Genomic DNA, 15,273 nt, shown 5'->3' with positions numbered 1-15,273 from the left:
ATATAGACATAAACAGAATCAAAGTTTCAGGAAACAACTGAAACAATATTTTTGTGATGTTTATTAAGAATTGTAATTGCTAAAATATAAAGCTTCCCATCTCTGCAAAAACCCAACCCAAATCCAGATAACCTTTTTGTCTATGGGACCAACAGATTTCAAAATTTCTTGTATTGCTATATATAGGACTGTGAAAATGTGCTGACCTCTGAGTACAAACTGTTATTAAAATATAAGAGATTTGTTCCTATAAGGTGTGGTTTCATGGACTGATGGACGTGGTCCTGTTTTCATAAGCCCAATTAGATGATTGCCTGATTGCACCATTGCTGTAAGGGCTAAGCAGTGAGAAGTGATAATGTGGTTCCCCTTATGAAGGAAGGAAACACATTCCAGCTGTTTTTGCATGTATCATGGCATTGGGCGAGAAATAGGAGCAATTGGCTTGTCACCAATTTTGTTCATAACAGGACAGCCTAGGGAAAACCAAGATGAACAAAGGAAACAGAAATGAATTTCAAAAGATGGACAGGAGTCAAACATTATCCATTCTTGATTTTGCAGAACTTAGCTATCGCTGGATTGCTCAAAAACTTGAGCTTACTCATACTTACATTTGACGTGATAAATCTCCACAAGTTGGTCTCATATAAAGAGATATGTCAAATGAAGCATTGGTAAAGTGGTACTCTGTTGCCTGTGGAAGATTTTATATTTGTTCACTGAAGTATTGTTCAAAACAAAGAGGATTAAATTCTTAAAGCTTGGAGCGCAAAGTAAGCTTTCAGCAAATTGACAGTCTGTTTGACATACCTTCTAATCTGCTTTCCCATTGACATAGACCAAAGTTCATATGCCATAGAAAAAATCAAGAAGTAATTGTGGTGGCTAGGCTTTGGAGTGGAACTGACATGGACATAAGTTGACACAGGTCTCTTCGATATCAGATACCTCCCTGACTTACTGGAGCAATGATGGTCAGGCTCCTTCCATGAATGTTTGCATTTAGCCCATGGATTTTGGGAGCTCAAATTTCCTTTGAGACTGATCTCAATTTTTGAGCACCTTTAAAAATTCTGTGAATGTAATGTATAAAAACAATTGCTTAGAGTAAAGATTTGGGTCTGAGTTTCAATTAGGTTTTCTCCCAATGCACTGCTTTAATTTTGGCAGAAATCCTGCTTCATTGTGTAAGCGTAACTACTGCCATAGCTCCAGCTGCAGAGCAGAAGAAAATCAGAAGAAATTCATTTCCACTGTTTGTTGCTTTAATCCTCTTTAGTGACACTTACCACAGTGTTACAGTGTGACCATAAGTTGATAGAGTTGTTCTAGGAGACATAATGAGTATGTCATAAAGCAGGCAAGTTTCTCCTTGTTTGTGTACTCCCTTCATATCTGTACGCGATTGTGTTGAGGTAAAGTTCTGATTTTTCTATAAGTGCTTTTGTGAGGTAAACCACTCCACTTGTGAGTTGTGGCAGGAGTGAGGAGTACTTAATATGTTTCTCTGTCATACCAAACACCAGGTAAATGATGTGAAGATTGAATGCTCAAGTTCATACAAAAGTATTTTGTTTCAAAGTCATCTTCTTGTACAAGTTCAATGGCTGACTGGAAAACTGGAAATATTGCAGGTATTCTTCCATATTTTTCAGTTTTGTTGCTGTAATCTGGAAATTTCATCATACTGACTGTTGAACTTAATTTTCAATGTAATGAAACATTGCATTTCCTATAATGAATGGCCTTGTGATCTTCTTTCTGACCAAGGAAGTTATTTTGAATTTCATAGCATGTAAATCAGCAACATCACCTTCCTCACTCCTTACTCACAAATGAATCAGAAGGTGTTATGAGATCTCCAAGGTCAAGTTCAGAATCAGCAGTGTTATCTCCAAATTCGTGTGGTTCCAGAGATGAGAAATTTCAGATATTAGGACAATTTGGAGAGGTTGTGGCAGTTTTCCTTTGAGAGAAGGAGGCCAAGAGACACTCTGAGTTTTCAAGAGGGCTGAATAGAATATTCCCATTCTGAAAAGGATTAAGAATGAAAGGGCAGAGATTTAAAGTGATTTTCAAAATAAGCAAATGTGTCACGGAAACAAAACTAATCAATGGCACATGTGGTTTGAGTCTGGAATGCACTGCCTGTGTGGTGGAGGCAGGTTCAGCTGAGGCAATGAAAAGGGCATTGTTTATATGTTAAATAATCATTCAAAGTGCATAGGTTTGGAGAAAAGGCAAGAGAATGGCATTAAGTCATAATGATACACATTTGGAAAGTTGGCGAAGACACAATGGGCCAAATGGCCTCCTTCTGTGACATAATATTTCAGTGATTCTGCAATTGCTATGCCTTTTGTTGGGTTCCAAAATTGGCATGAATAGGTCTACTTCTGTAGGGGAAAGATTTGCTGTCATTAAGATTCAGTTATTATTTAGATATCCCTAATGTTTACCAGCAATAGCTCCTTGAATGTACTTCTGAAGGACCTAATGTTTGTTTATGGATCTCTCATTAAAACAGAGCATGTTCTAAGCAATTCCACTGAAGTTTTTCTGTTCTTGCTGGGGTTTAACTAGTCCTGAAAAGACTAACAACATAAAGTTTCTTCTTAATGTACCTTCATGTGAACTCAGAGCAGAATTAATTTTTGCTTCATTCATTCATTCTAGGGCTGCATGTGTCACTAAGAAAAGGTCAACACAAACTGATGCTGAGAAATTGACAGTGAGCTGTATTTTTGAACATAACAACTGTACTCTAATATTGCTGTTCGATTATGAGTTCTAGGGTTTTGATCCTGAAAGTTACTGTTCAGCCCCATTTCATTCTCCTCCTCTTTCCCAAGTCATAAAGTCAACTCTCCAGGAATGCCTGATTTGTAACTGCAGCTCCATTTATGGTGTTGAGTTCCAAGCTCCAATTTCAGAAATTGAAGTTTACAGCTGCTCTGAACAGGTCACCTAAATTGGCACCAGGACTGGGTCAAAATAAATTTTCAATTCTGTTACTTAACTGTTTAACTGCAATTTGTTTTGAAGGATGCTATTAGTAAATGACTCAGTTTGGCTCAGCTTGCTTGCTATAGACTATTATGTCTTCTTACTACAATTCAAACATTTTAGACACCTTGAATGTTCCAATCAGCTTGCAGGTAGTTTGCTCAAAAGAACTCTGCGGTACTTTAGATGAAGATAACTTGTCCTGGATTAATTTTTTATGCCTACCAATAATATATATAGAAATAATTCCGCCTATTCTGCTCGAGATATGTAAGACTTAGATTGTAAATGAGCATCATACCAAGAAGCTTAAAGCTTTCACTTGAGCTGCCTTCAGAATCATCTAAAGATTGAATGGCTGAAAATGTGTTGCTGGAAAAGCACAGCAGGTCAGGCAGCATCCAAGGAGCAGGAGAATCGACGTTTCGGGTATGAGCCCTTCTTCAGGAATTCTAAAGATTGAATGGCAGCAAGAAATTAACAGAGACTGAGGTGCTCAACTGAACGAACATGACAGACACAACTGGGTTAGGCGGTTGCAGTGGCCAAAATATTTCATTGGGACCATGAGTTGGAGATGCAATCTCGTGACAGTTAAAGGAAGGACTATAAGGACACCCTAATCCTGATCTCAAGGTCTTGGAGAAAGTCACTCCAGGTTGTTGAACATGGAATAACAAAATAAAAAGAGTTCAGCTTCCTTCAAAAGCAAGTGCACATATGAGACAGAGAGGAAATGGAAAGATACAAATCCCAATCCAGCAACTCATCCAAAATACATTTGTTTATTGCATCCTCTCTTTTTAGCAGAATCTTCCAGGTGCCATTAACAGTCACGTATGTACCCACCAGACCCCAACCCAGCACCACACAAAGAACATTGTCACCTTTATCTTGATGATGAAGAATTTTTAAAAAAACTTTGTTAATGTTTACCTAGGTTTAGACTTTTAGAAGGAGGCAATAAGTAATGGATCAAAACACTGTGTGAACATTTTCCCATAAACAGTGGAACTTCACAGGCTCATAGTTTATCTATGTTTATGAACTCCTTTTATGGGGGAGGGGCTATGAATATCAGATATTTACCTTTTGTAACAAAGGTAATAGCAAACAAATTGAGGACCAAATTTCCATGGCTTCCAGACAGAATCTGGTCTCTGGTGGAACCTCAGAAATAGACTGGCAGTCAGAGAATCTTGGTCTTTTGTTTCTGTATTGGCCTGGGTGGTAACCCTACTTATTGTGAGAGAAAGTGTTCTGAACAGTAGAAGGATAAAATAGGGTTCTACAAAAAGGGAAGCAGGCCAGACCAGAGAAATTATTTCCTCCAGATTTAGTCCTGGGACTGGAAGTTGATAGAATCAAAGAATTGTTATAGCACAGAAGTCCATTTGCACCAGTGTTCGATAGGAGCACTTAGTTCTGTTCTCTTGACTTCTCCCTGTAAACTTGTTAGTTTTCCTGTTTCTGATGCAGTCTAATTTGCTTTTGAATGTTTCGGTTAAATCTGCCTCAATATTTTCTGAAGCACTGCATTTCAGATCTTTACTTTTGCTGACATGAAAAGATATTTTTCCTGGTCTCTTTAGCATCTTTTACCAATCGTATTCAACCTATGCCCTCTCATTCCTGATCCCTTCATGAGTGGGAACAGTTTCTCCCCATTTACTTTGTCCAGGCACCTCACGACTTTGAATACTACGATCAAAACTCATTTTAGCTTTCTTTTCTCAACGGAAAACAGCCTGGCATCAATAAACTATCATCAATATTAAAATTCCTCATCACTGGAATGATTTTCATAAATATTTTCTGTACTGTCTCCAATGCCTTTGCATCCTTCTTAAAGTGCTGAACCCAGAACTGGGTGGAAAAGTACAGTTAAGGCTGAATCAGTGCTTTATGCAAATTCAACATAATCTCCCTACACTTCTACTCTCTGTCCCTATTAACAAATCCAAGGATATAATGTACCACAGTAATGATTCTTTCAATCTATCTGGCCACCTTTAACGAATTAAACAAATAGCCATCCAAGTCCATCTGTTTCTCTATTCTCTTCAAAGCTGTGCCTTTCATTTTATATTGCCTGTCCATGTTTCCATTTTCACCGCCAGTGAGGATCCTGACACCTGGGTGAATTCTGGGTCCCAACTCCAAATCTGACCAGCTTCATTCTTGTGACACAATTTTGAAATGTAAATGGACTGCATCGGGCAGGAAGTGAGCTGAGTGTTCAATCAGACGTGCTGGAGGGTGAAGCAACTTGCCTGATGTCAGTGGCAAAAGCTGACAGTAGCCACATTGGGAGGACTGTCAATTTGCTGACAAACTATTCCTTGGGAAAAATGACTGCATGGATGATGATACAATCGCTTTTAAATGGTGTTGATTGAGGGCTCTAACATTTGTAGGGACAATTCTACTTGCCTTCAAACAGTGTCAGGGGATTTCTATGTCAATGCAAGCAGGTGGATGGAATGTTGGTTTACATAACACCAAAAGGATAGATTTTCAGTTTTCTCAGTGGTATCATTCTTATAATTTAGTCAGCAAGTTATTAACTCAAACCAATCCAGGGAGTCGAGCACAAAATCAACATAATATCTCAGTGCAGCATTGGGGAAGAACTGAATGATTGAAGATGTTTTATTTTGGTTAATGTCTTAATGTAGGCTTTAAATTGATGTGAAAGATTCTATGGCACTATTTATCAAAGATCAAGAAAGTTTTTCCTGTGTTCTGGCCTTGCATAGTCCTGTTTTGTGTACAAATTGGATCCCAGGTTTGCTTATGTACCAACAGTGACAACACTCCAAAATGTCTGTGAAGTATGCTGAGATTTCCTGATAATATGAAAAGTAGCGAAGCTATTTTGTCTAGTGGACAAGTCCAGAACATGGGATAATAACCCTAAAATATGAGTTTGGCAGGGAAATCAGGAAGCACGAAATTGGGATGCAATATTCACAAAAGCAGTAGTAGAAATCAGAACTGTTATTTTCAAATGGCTGTCGGTGTTATTATGACTGAGGTTGGAAGGGTGCATATTCTCTTTCTTGTCATACCATTCCACTGATCCAAAAGTATATTTAAATGTTTAATGAGTTGCTGCATGGCAAATTATATTGTTAAGGTCAGTATAAAATGACTAATGGATCTAGTTTCTTTAATAAACAACAAAATCATCAATTTCTTATACCAAGATATTTGACTGAAGCAAAGCTGATGGACATGCAGTTTGAAATATGAACATATATTAACATTTATCTTTCCAAAGAATCCCAACACATATGTACACATATACACATTAAAGAAAAATAAGGAATCATTCTCTGCAAATATTAACTTTGGAAAAATACTTCGACCAAAGCTGTTTTTCATTCTCGGAGAATGGCCAGATAAGGTCTGAAATGTTCCAGCTTACCTTCAGTCTGGTGACCTTGTACATGCAGATGGGTCACTAAATACAGACTATTATCATAGAAATATGTAGTTTGCTGTGTGGGACCTCTTCAGGCACAGTTCATTCAGGATATTGAGAGGAAGCCACTTAGAGGCCCTTCAATGAGAATATCTGTTTTGATTTTTCAGTTGTCACATAGGATACTCAGAATGATTTCTCAGCGAGGCTGAAAAGTTCTTATTTCTTCACAGGCTACATTCCAACTGAACTGCAAAGATAGCCACATTCCTGCCAGCCATGTACTCAGATATATGACTTCCAGTAAGTCCATCTAGTTAGCTGAAGAGCAATGAATTCCAGCAAGTGTATTTTTAAAGGTGTCTCTTCATTGACCTTCCTAAAAAAAACAGAGATCCAGATATCTCCTCAGCATTACAAATGAATCACTTTCGCAATTGTTCAGATAAGAAACCTCAAAAATAGAAGTACCTCATGACAATACACAACTCTGAATAGCCTAATCCTGTTCCTATACTCCTAGTGCCATGGAAATACAAATTCATTTTTTATTAAATTGCATGATAATACTTGTGTCTGTAAGCATTTGTTTTTAAACTGTGGTTGATAATTATTTTCCATCCATTTCACCTCTGCTACAGGCAAAAAGGCTAGTGAGGATTCTTGGCTCCATTCACGTGCTCTGAATTGGTAGTAATCCTGGCCTTAATATCATGCTTGGGGAGAAGATTGGTAAATATCCTCAATCCCTCTGAATTATCAATGCCACTAGAGAAAATCTTTGCTCTGGAAGGGTAAAACACCAAGAAGTATAATGACCAATGGGAAACAAAGTAGCAGGTTAACATCTGTGGGGGTGGATTCAACTGTGTGGAAAAATATGAAAAGAGAAGAGAACTCAGGAGAGGTCATTGAAGTCTCCAGCACACAAAATAGGACAGAGTGTTTGGAAAAGGTCAGGATTAAACTTCAAGCACAGTGGATAAACAAATGACAACAAGAAGAGGGCCAGTGAATACAAGACTGAAGGTGTTGGAACCTGAATGCACATTGTATAAGAAATCAGGTAAATGAGCTTCTGGTGCAGATCAAAATTGGCAAATATGATATAGTGGGCATCACGAAGATACAGCTGCAACAGGATCAGGTTTGGGAGCTAAATATCCAAGGATATACATCCTATTGAAAAGACAGGTAAGTGTGCAGTGGGGTTGGGGTTTACTTGTCAGTAAGAATTAAAATTAAATGAATAACAAGAAATGAAGTAGGGTCAGATGATGTAGAATCTGTGAGGGTAGAGTTGAAGAACCGCAAATGTAAAAAAAAACACAATGGGAAAAGTATACAGGTCTCCAAACAGTAGTCAGGATTTGGGGCACAAGATATACCATGAAATAGAAAATGTGTGCATGAAAAGCAAAATTAAAATGATTATGTGGGATATCAATATGCCAGTGGCCTGGGAAAATCAGGTTGGTAGTGGATAGCAAGAAAAAGAATTTGTGGTATGTCTATGAGATGGCTTTTTGGAACAGATAGGACCCCCATTAGGTAACAGGCAATTCTGGATTTAGTGTTGTGCAATGAGATAGACTCGATAAGGGAGCTCCAGGTGAATGAACCCTTAGGAGGTAGTGACCATAATATTTACTGTGCAATTAGAGGTGGAGAAGGTGGAATCAGATGAAACGGTATTACACTTGAATAAAGGCAGCTACAGAGGCAGGAGAAAGGAGCTGTCAGAATTTACTGGGAGAGGAGCCTAGCAGGAGTGGAACAGCAACAGCAGGAGTCTCTGGGCGTAATGCGGGAGACACAGCAACTATACATCCTGAGGAAAAAGAAGCGTACTAAAGGGAAGATGAGGCAACCATGGTTGACAAGGGAAGTCAGGTTCATCATAAAAGCAAAAGAGAAAGCATATAATGTGGTGAAGGGCATTGGGAAGCCAGAGGATTGGGAAGCCTATAAGAACAACAGAGGACAAAAACAGAAATAAGGAGGAAGAAGGTTAACTATGAGGGTAAGCTAACTGGTAATATTAGGATAGATTGCAAGAGTTTCTTTTGATACATAAGGGCGAAAGAGAGGCAAAAGTGGACATTGGGCCACTGGAAAATGACTCTGGAGAAGTAGTAATGGGAACAAAGAAATGACTAAGGAACTAAAAAAGTACTTTGCATTGGTCTTCATGGTTGAAGACAAATAATATCTCAAAATTTGAAGACAGTCGAGGGAAGAGATGAGTATGGTGGCCTTCACTAAGGAGGAGATGGAGAAAAACTGAAAGGTTGATCAATTATCTGGACCAGATGGGCTATACCCCAGAGTTCTAAAGGAGATAGCTGAAGAGGTAGTGGAGGCTTCAGTTGTGATCTTTCAGGTATCACTGGAGTCAAGGAGGGTCGTAGAGGATTTGGAAAATCGCTAAGATAAGCCCTCTGTTTAAGGAGAGAGTAAGGCAAAAGATGGGAAATTATAGGCCAATTAGCCCGACGTCACTTATTGGTAAGAGTTTGGAGTTCATTGTGAAGGATTTCTGAATACTTGGAAGTGCATGGTAAAATAGGTCAAAGTCAGCATGGTTTCAGCAAGGGAAGAGCATGTCTGATAAATCTGTTAGAATTCTTTGAGGAGGTAATGAGCAGGTTCGACTAAGGAGAGCCAATAGATGTTGTCTATCTGCATTTCCAGGAGGCCTTTGATAAGGTGCTGCACAAAAGGCTGCTGAGTCAAATAAAGGTCAATGGTGTTAGAGATAATATATTAGCATGAATAGAATATTGGCTGTCTGGCAGAAGGTAGAGCGTGGGGATTAAAGGGTCCTTCTCAGGATGGAAGCTGGTCGCTTAGTGGTATTTCAAAAGGGTCAGTGTTGGGACCACAACTGTTCACTTTATACATTAATAATCTGGATGAAAGAACTGAGGGCATTCTGGCTAAGTTTGCAGATGAAACAAAGATAGGTGGAGGAGCAGCTAGTATTGAGGAGGTGGGGAGGCTGCAGAAAGATTTAGACAGGGTAGGACAGTAGGCAAAGAAGTGCTAGATGGAATTCAATGTGGGAAAGTTTGAGGTCATGCACTTTCCTAGGGAGAATAGAGGCATGGACTATTTTCTAAGTGGGGAGAAAATACAGAAACCTGAAGTGCAAAGGCACTTGGGAGTCCTTGTCCAGGTTTCTCTTAAGGTAAATTTACAGTTTGAGTTGGTAGTTAGGAAGGCAAATATAACGTTGGCATTCATCTTGACAGGACTAGAATATAAAAGTAGGGATGTATATCTGAGAGTTTATAAAGCTCTGGTCAGACCACATTTAGAATATTGTGAGTAATTTTGGGCCCCATACCTCAGGAAGGAGGTACTGGCCCTGGATTGGGTTCAGAGAAGGTTCACGAGAATGATTCCAGGAATGAGAGGCTTAACGTATGAGGAATGTTTGAGGACTCTGGGAATATACTCGATTGGGTTTACAAGGATGAGAGGGGATCTAATTGAAACTTATAGAATACTGAATGGCCTGGGCGGAGTAGATGTTGGGAAGGTGTTTTAACTGGTAGCAGAGACTAGGGCCCAGCCTTAGAGTACAGGGAAGATCCTTTAGAACAGAGATAAGTAGAAACTTCTTCACTCAGAGAGTGGAATTCATGGCCACAGAAAACTGTGGAGCCAGGTCTATCTTCCTAATAATGTTGCCTCTTTTTTCATATTATGATCCTGTATGCAAAAGGTAAATACCTCATGAATCAAGTGTGGGGGTCATCAAGATTTCCCAACCTTTACTCACAATCAGTATATTTAGACCAGAGATAGATAGGTTCTTGATTGTCAAGGGGATCAAGGGTTACAGGGAAAAATCAGGAGAATGGGGTTGAGAAATTTATCAGCCATGATTGAATGGCAAAGCAGACTGGAAGGGCTGCATCTTTTAAAACAGTGGGATCGGAACAGCTAGTAATCAGATCAATGATAACTTTGCCGAAGAAGTTGATTATGATTGTATATGGATGCAATAAATGGAAGGACAACAGCAGCCAAAAAAATAAAACTGTTTAAGTTACTTCCTTATGACAAGTCAAGTTAATAAAAGCATTAATGCAGCCATATCTGTACAAAAGGCTGAAAGATTGTTGTTCCCAGTTTGCATTTTTCACTAATATATAAATGCATCAGGTGTTCAGAACTCTTGCCAACAGCCACTGTTATGCAAAGTTCAGCATAAACCTAGTGAAAATTCTTTCCTTTTCAATGGTCCACCAGCAATGTAGGTGATCACTGATTGTGGGTAAAGGTTGGGAAATCTTGATGACCCCCACACTTGATTCGTGAGGTATCTACCTTTTGCATACAGGATCATAATGTGAAAAAAGAGGCAACATTATTAGGAAGATAGTTTTCCATGACCCTATGTTATGCAAATTGGACTGCTCATTGAACTCTGCAATTATTGAGAAGGCTTCATTTCAGCTTATTGGTTGCCTAAAAACAAATCGACACACTGTAAGGGAATGGATTTAGTCTGATTTGGAATGTTTGCTGAGACTAGCTTGGTTTTGTGGCTTAATTCAACATTTAAATGATTTGTATTTTTGCATTTCTCACCATAACTACAGGTCTTAATTTTGGCATGAAGTGGCTGTAGTTCATTGCAATGTAAACATGGTTGGGTCAATATTTCACACCGAAATAAAACAAGAGGGCAATTGATAGTCAACCATATTGCCGTGGAGTCACGTGTAGGCCAGACCTGGTAAGGATATTGCAAATTACATTAATGAACCAGATAATCAGATTTCAATCCAATCCATAATTCAGAACCAGATAATCCAATAATCAGAAAACAATCAACAGGGTTTCATGTTTATCATTAGACTTTTAACTTCAGATTTTTATTGAATTCAAATTCTACCATCTGACATAGCAGGAGTCAAACCCGGGGCCCAGAATATTACATGGGTTGTTGGATTAACAGTCCAGTGACATTACCACTGGACCTTCACCTCCCCTGTGTTAAGTCACCTATATATGTCCTATGACACCAATAGATCACGAACCACAGAGTTCACTGTTTATAATAATGAGGACTGTCATGGATGAGAAAAGGTAGTACAAGTTCAAATGATTCTAGATCATACTTTATTAAATCAAATTACCCTAATGTCAACATCGCTAACAAAATGCAGAATGTTGGACTGCTCAAAAAATAACATCAATTATGCACTCTGATGTTTCCATGTTATACTTCTTTAGGAAAATAATTTGAAGAATTATCTTGATGTATTCCCTTTGTGTGCTGAATTCATTACACAGATTGCTAACAGCATGCAGTTGTCATACAGTAATTTGCTCTCTATCAGCAAAATCATAAAACATGGCCAATGTATCAGAACAATTAAAATATTTGGCTGGTATTGAGTTGAATGACAACATTGCAATTACATTTGCTGTGCTATACAGTGTTTTTGATAGTTCCACATAACTAATACATAAGCATGTACAGCATTGCAAATAAAGTTGGTGAGGCTCACATAGCCATATGAATTGATGACGTTATGACATTATAATGATCTCTCTCAAACAAGAGGGAGATCAGGCATTTAGTATTTCCAGTTTCTATATTTCCAGGAAAGATAGGGGAGGAAAAGTAGTGGTGGGTGATTGGCAAGTGCACTAAGTTTCCCTGTGAGATGTCTGATTATCAGGTCACTAATATTCCACCACCAGACTTCCACAATCCCCCTCACCACTCTTCTGAGGTGGTCATTTAGAATTAAGGAGGGCTTTCTCTCACTCTTGTGTTTTTGATCCTGAAATGACTGAATATTCCAATGCTGGATCCATCCAACCTGTTGGAGGTGGATCAGGTCTTGTGGGTGAAATACTCAGGTTTTCACACACATCTTCCATTTGACGTGCACTTGGGCCTGGTGGAGAAACTCAAAATTGTCGGCACCTTCATGGATGTATCTTTTCCTCTCAGTCTTGAACTAGAAATTCTCATGAATTAGTAAGGACACAGCATTTAAAAAAAAAAATTAATTCATGGGACATGTTGCAGCTCGTTAGACAGCATTCATTTCCCATCACTAACTGCCCAGAAGTCAGCTAATAGTTAATCAATGTTTTTGACTGGAGTCATAGGTAGGTCAGACCAAGTGAGGTTGACAGATTTCCTTCACTATAGGGCATTATTGTACCAGATTGATTTTTATGTCAATTGGCAATGGTTACTGTTTTATTGAATTCAAATTTCACCATCTATCGTGGTGAAATTCAAACTCCCATTCCTAAAACATTAGCCTGGGTTTTGGATTACTAGTCCAGTAACATTACCATGGCAACACCACCTCACCACGTTAGTTGATAGCTACTTGTCATGATGAAGTTTGGAATCAAGAGTTCACTTTGGAAGTCTTATGTCAGGCATACACAGCAGATTGACAGTAAGTAGTGTCTCAGTACTGGAATGTTGACCTGAGAGAAAAGGCTGATATTGCACAGTCTATCCTCACAGTGGATTTACAAAGTTTTGTGGAGACATAACTGGCGATATTTCTCAAGGAGGTTCAAATGTCTGCTCGACAGTGTCTGTGTCCCTGATACATACAGAAGGGAAGGTAACACTGCTGTCCTGTAGACCATGAGCTTTGTGTCAGATTTGAGATCTTTGTCATCATCTGGTCAGTTCCAAAGAGAGCCAAAGGCTGTGAAAGTACATTGGAGATGAAGTTAAATTTCATTGTCAATGTCTTGCCCTCACTGAGAGGATCCTACCAATGCATGGGAATTGATTCACATTGAGCAGTGACTTACTGTGGATCAAGATAGTCTGAGGCATTGTTGTAGCTGGAAGCAGGCTGGAAGTGGACCTTTTCTTTCTTGATGTTTAGCCCAAGACCCATTCTTTCATATCTCTGTGAATGCATCAAAGTAAGTTTGGAGCTCAGACTCTTTATACTGCAGCTTGATGTCAGAGGTTGGGATGGTCTTGGTTCTGGACTTGGGGGTGATGCAAGTTGAATAATTGCTCACTCATCCTCCCGGTTAGCTCCACACCACTGAGAAGCTTCAAGGATATGGGGTGGAATGATGCAGCAAGGCAGATGTTGAAGGACACAGTGTTGTTTGACCACAGTTTGCACATGTATTGAGGTGGATCTATTAGTGAGGTTCATGGCTTGCACACTAGCCAGTAGAGGATGGCAAGAAATTGCTGGAGGCATCTGACTTTGAGGAAGATGTTCCATAATTCCTTCTAATTGACAGAGTCAAAGGCCTTTGTGATGTCGAGAATGCCATGCACAAAGGTTGCTGCTACTTTCTGCAGATCATGTCCACTGGATCTGTTGAGGGTAGGAATCCATATTGTGACTATTCATTGGGAAGGGAAGATTGAGGAAGATTTTTTTCAGCAGCCCTCCCTGTGCTGGTCAGCAGGGATAATTCTCAATAGTTACCACAATTGGTCTTTTTTCTCTGCTTGGAGATGGTCACAATTATGATGTCTCAGAGGCATGCTTTCCTCGTTCCAGATAAGGGAGATGAGGTCATGTGTTTGAGCCAAAAGTACTTCTCTGCTATATTTTAGTATTTTCGTGGGGATTCTGTCTGTACCAGCAGCCTTATTGGTTCTCAGGTGCCAGATGACTTTTTCAACTTCACCTGGAGTTGTGTTGAGATGGATAGAATACTGTTAGGTGTGGTTGAGAGCACTCACATCAAGAACAGAGCTTTGGCTGAAGATTAACAAAAGAATTCTTGGTCACAGAACAAAGAACAAGGAAAATTACAGCACAGGAACAGGCCCTTCGGCCCTCCAAGCTTACACCGATCCAGATCTCTTATCTAAACCTATTGCCTATTTTCTAAGTGTCTTTGCTCCCTGCCCATTCATGTATCTGTCTAGATACATCTTACATACACTATCGTGCCCGCCTTTACCACCTCCGCTGGCAATGCGTTCCAGGCACCCACCATCCTCTGCATAAAGAATCTTCCATGCATATCTCCCTGAAACCTGAAACCTGAAACCTCCCTCTCACCCTGTACTTGTGAGCCCTCGTAATTGAGAACCCCAGCTCTATCTATAACTCTCATGATTTTGTAAACCTCAATCAGGTCCCCCTTAACCTTCATCTTTTTGATGAAAATAATGCTAATTTACTCAACCTCTCTTCATAGCTAGCCCCCTTGATACCAGGCAACATTCTGGTGAACCTCCTCTGCACCCTCTTCAAAACATCCACATCCTTTTGGTAATGTGGCGACTAGAACTGTTTGCAGTATTCCAAATGTGGCTGAACCAAAGTCTTATACAACTGTAACATGACTTGCCAACTCTTGTATTCGATACCCCGTCTGATGGAAGAAAGCATGCTGTATCCCTGATTGGTCACTCTATTGACCTGCATTGTCACCTTCAGGGAACAATGAACCTGAACACTCACATCTCTCTGTACATCAATTTTTCCCAGGAACTTTCCATTTATTGTATAATTCGGTCTTGAATTGGATCTTCTAAAATGCATCATTTTGCATTTGCCCAGATTGAAGTCCATCTGCCATTTCTCTGCTCAATTCTCCAGCCTATTTATATTCTGCTGCATTCTTTGACAATCTCCTCCACCATCTGCTACTCCACCAATCTTAGTGTTATCTGCAAACTTACTAATCAGACCACCTAAACCTTCCTCCAAATCATTTACGTATATCACAATCAAGAGGGGTCCCAGCATGGATCCCTGTGGAACACCACTGGTCACAGTTCTCCATTTTGAGAAACTCTCGTCCACTACTACTCTCTGTGTTCTGTTGCCTAGCCAGTTCTTTATCCATCT

At 39.4% G+C, this 15,273-nt stretch overlaps 1 long non-coding RNA gene across 7 annotated transcripts in view; it reads left to right on the top strand.

Moving 5' to 3' along the window:
- Nucleotides 1–15,273, top strand: part of LOC140484530 (uncharacterized) — a 167,720-nt gene that overhangs the window by 47,023 nt on the left and 105,424 nt on the right. For 3 of the 7 annotated variants that reach the window (XR_011962250.1, XR_011962241.1, XR_011962248.1), the window contains 2 exons: nt 1,530–1,637; nt 2,680–6,390. The exons of 1 other annotated variant lie outside the window; for it this stretch is intronic. This is a non-coding gene — a long non-coding RNA (uncharacterized lncRNA). Of the gene's footprint in view, nt 1–1,529; nt 1,638–2,679; nt 6,391–7,077; nt 7,169–11,049; nt 11,187–15,273 lie in introns of those variants that run through there. 3 more of the 7 variants (XR_011962238.1, XR_011962235.1, XR_011962249.1) reach the window with 3 other exon arrangements.

The sequence above is a fragment of the Chiloscyllium punctatum genome, chromosome 2 (genome assembly GCF_047496795.1).
Source record: "Chiloscyllium punctatum isolate Juve2018m chromosome 2, sChiPun1.3, whole genome shotgun sequence".
NCBI lineage: Eukaryota > Metazoa > Chordata > Chondrichthyes > Orectolobiformes > Hemiscylliidae > Chiloscyllium > Chiloscyllium punctatum.
Note: the sequence above shows the minus strand (reverse complement) of the source record. Positions and strands in the feature narration are given on the sequence as shown.